We start from the raw sequence: 4,289 nt of genomic DNA, 5'->3' as shown, positions 1-4,289 counted from the left end.
TGCCTATCTGAAAGTAATTGAGCTACTTGTTCGGTACATTATTTCCGCTTGAAGACATGTAACATTATGGGGTTTAAGTATGGTGTTGTTCTTGTGGATCTATGTTTTTTATGGGTTTTGCGATGTGGTATTGTTAAGCCATTGAGCTTTCATAATTTGTTGGTTGAAGCACGAAACAATGCTCCATCTGACATACTAACCTTTAGGTTTGAATTACTAATTAGGCATTTCCTAATTTCTTCCCTCGATCCCTACTACTATATTCTTAGGTTTCTAGCTGTTAGAAAATAGGCATGGGGGAAACTAACAAACTAGGTGCACTCTCACACTTACCTGCTTTGTTCACTTCCTAATTTCTTCCCTCGATCTGAGCATCTCTTCTATACTTCTCCATTGCTCCTTCCTAGCTGTATTGGCTTTGCACATCTATTCTGGTGGTTGACATATATGGCACTATGGTAAGGGTGTAGGGGACCATGACGCCTAAGAGGGGGGGGGGGGGGTGAATTAGGCAACTTAAAATTCTAACTCTAAGAACTATGGCCTCTTTTTCTACCCTTAGCAAAACCTATGCAAAAGATAAACTATCTTAGTGTGCAACTACGGTTTTGCTAGTGTGTTGCTATCTCTACCACAAAAGAAGTAATACATTCAATGTAAATGCGGAAGCTAAAGAGCAAGGTAGAGATATGCAAACTCCTATCGACGACTCCGGTATTTTTATCGAGGTATCGAGAAGCGTGCAAGCTTCCCTCTAGTCCTCGTTGGAGCCCCTCGTAAGGGCCAAGCTCCTGGTTGGGTAACTCTGTGGATAGACTCGGGCCTTCCCCACATGTAAGTGGGTCTCTGACATGCCTTTCGGCAAGCCTCTCCCGGATGCTCCCCACCGTCTTCACTATCTAGCTTCCGACCGAAATGCCGCGGGCCTTGTTCCCTCCGATACACGGTGGCAGCCACACCACAAACGCGGTTGGTGTGATCTCGCAAGACTACAAGCCCCTCCGATGTACAACAATAGTGCGCACAAGCACCAAGTGGTAAGAGGTATGCAAACCTCACTAAACACTAGGCCTAAACCTAGAGTAAGCCCATAAGCGATGGTCTAATCAACCTAAGCACTTTGCAAAGCACCTACGCTAATCACCTAATGGATCACTAAGCACTATGCATATGGAGATCACTAAAATGGTGTATCAACACCCTTGATATGTTTTCTCAGCTCCACACTACTCAAATGGCCGGTTGGGGGGTCTATTTATAAGCCCCACTGAGAAAGTAGTCGTTGGGGATGAAATCCCGCTTTTCTACTACTGACCGGACTCTGACCAGCGTCCGGTTAGCACTGACCAGACGCGTCCGGTCATGAAAACTGCTCTCTGGAACCTTACTGATGTTGACCGGAATCTGGCACCCAGCGTTCGGTCACTTTGCTACTCAGCGTCCGGTCCAGCGTACGGTCTAGCGTCTGGTCCAGTGTCCAGTCGCTGCTGCTGACGCCTGCTGTTGCCGAGCCTCTTGATCGGAGCGTCCGATCACTTTCCAGCAGCGTCCGGTCTAATGTCCGGTCACCTCTATGAGCTCGTTTCTTCATGATCTTGCATACGGCTTGGTTCCTATCTTTGTGCTTGGACTTTGCTTGATATCTTGGGTCTTCTCTTGTGCTTCTAGGGTCTTGCTTATGGTGTTGATCATTGGATCATCACGTCACCTTCGTCCAAGTCACGTCTTGCACCCTATTGAAGTACAAAACAATCACTTGCAAATTTATTAGTCCAATTTGGTTGTGTTGGTCATCAAACACCAAAATCCAAAGTAAATGGGCCTAGGGTCCATTTTCCTTACAATCTTCCCCTTTTTGGTGATTGATGACAACACGACCAAAACAAGGAAATAATAAAAATTTGGAATTTTAAAAACTCTCTACTTGCTAGGATGCAATGCAAGGGGCAAGGTTATATGATGCTAAAAGATACTACTTGTAAAACTAAATGAATACCACATGAAAACTTATCTTGCCCTTGCAAATGTCCCCATATGACATTATGGATTTAAGCCTTGCTTCCTACAAAATTTCCAAATTACATAGACTAATCCATAATCCACTATCCTCCCTTTCTTGGACTATTACCACTTGTAAATTATTAGCTTTTGGTTCTACAAGATAATGCTTGCTTTTGGTTCTCTAAATTCTCCCCCTTTGGAATCAAACACCGAAAAGGAAGACATTAGTAGCACAAGGGAGGGTCAAACTTTGTGATCCTTTGTATGTAGAGTGGAATATGTTACAAAATTTGACTCTCACATTATATAGACTAAGCTCCCCCCTAAATATATGCATACATATGGTAGGAGGCAAAGCATATGCATAATTGACAAATTATTGCTCAAGGGAATTTAATCTATATAATGCATGGAGAAAGCATATAAATATCAAAATGAAATCAACATGATGATATCGGTTTAGAAATACCATATGTGGAAATCAATTTGATTTCTACCACTTGCAATAGGTGGTGGATATTTGAAGTATGATGCTTAACTCCAGGGACTCCATTTTCCTTGCAATGAGACTACTACACACATGATAAGCTTGAAAAAGTGTTAGTATCAAAGCATCCAACTTATAGAGTAATCTTCCCCTAGATTTGTGCACACAAGTATGGAATACTTGTAGGAAACATGCACATTGATTTTAGAATAAAAAATACCACTTGAAAGATGACATCACATGAATGTGAGAGTCATTTTCGAAGGCGATATTCGGAAGAAATTATCTAAATTTGGACTTTGGCACATATTAGATGAACAGTTGTAAGACAAGCTATGTGCGTTGCTCCTAAACAATTTTAAACCATGTAGGTTTGTTCCAAGGGTTAAGAATAAAACAGAGCAAGCCTACCATAAGATATACCTAGTGTATGCATGACAAAAGATATAAGCATGCAAATGCAAACATAGGTATGAAAAGTAACTAGATGCTTAACGATACCAATTTGTAAGAAATACCACTTGTAGGAAATTAAATCTAGTTACCTAACATGGGAAGGGGACTTTAGGTCCATAGTATTCACTAACCCACTTGGCAATGATTTTGTCCATCATGATGCACCCCATGAAATGCACCTATACTTTGCCAAGTCTCCAAATTCCTCAAAGTCCATTGGACTTCTCACTTCTCTTTTAGGATCCAAACCTTCTTGGTGCTCTTCATATTAGAAATGATCTTCTTTGGCACCCAAAAGTGTTTGATCCCATTGTTGGCTTGCTTGTACACCTTGATGGCCACCACCTTGTCATTTTTCTTCTTCTTCAAGAGATAAGGTGTGGAGGCCTTTTTGTTCACCTTGTTGATGTAGGTGTAACAACCCAAAAATCCATACACCAAAAATACCAACTACAAAATTTTTCTTAAAAACTTCCATGTGTTGATGAGTGTCATGTATAGAAATCCAACCTAAGAGATGCATTAGGTCTAACCCCAACCCAAGTCAACACATAAGCATGGCATGCCATATGTTAATCATGTTTATTTAAACACTGACAAATGAAACATAGCATACATTGTTAACTCACAAGGTGATTTGGATTTTCATTTGTTTTATGTAATGCCTAACAACTCCCTTAAAGAAATAAACCATAAAGTAATTATTACTCAAACCAAAGAATAGATGTTTAAAGAGAAAACTATTTCCATTTTTGTATAACAAAACTACACTTATTTTTGTTATACAAAATAGCTAAATAAATTCCTAATATATATATATATATATATAAAAGAATGTTGTGGGCCTCATATCTAAAACTCCAATGAATAAGGTACACCAATTTTGAATTCAAATTCCAAATCAATTTGAATTTAAACAAAGGAGAAGAAAAATAAAACAGAAAAAAGAAAAGAAAGGAGGAGGCCCGCAGCTGGCTCGGCCTGCTCGGTCCGCCAGCGCGCAGCAACCGGCCAGCCCAGCTTGCGTGCACAGCAGCAGGCCGGCCCAACTTGCGCAGCCAGCCCAGCAAGCAGCCCAGCGCGCGCCCACGCCCGCGCGCCTCCCTGCTCGCTTGCTACCACTGCCCACCGGGCCCCACCTGTCGGCTTTCCTATTCATCTTCCTCGTGCCCATGCCTCAACCGCCCGCGCGACCGGAGGCCGACAGCGTTGGCAGGAGCGGGCCAGGGGGTCACGCCCGGGGCATGGCCTTGCTCCCCCTTGCGCCATGCTCATGCAACCTCGCGCCACTGTCGGATGCATCACACGCCTTTCCACCGCACGATGCCGAACGCCATTGGAGGCA

The sequence above is a fragment of the Miscanthus floridulus genome, chromosome 18, assembly GCF_019320115.1.
Source record: "Miscanthus floridulus cultivar M001 chromosome 18, ASM1932011v1, whole genome shotgun sequence".
Classification (NCBI taxonomy): domain Eukaryota; kingdom Viridiplantae; phylum Streptophyta; class Magnoliopsida; order Poales; family Poaceae; genus Miscanthus; species Miscanthus floridulus.
The sequence above is the reverse complement of the archived record's forward strand: the minus strand, read 5'-3'. Positions refer to the sequence as shown.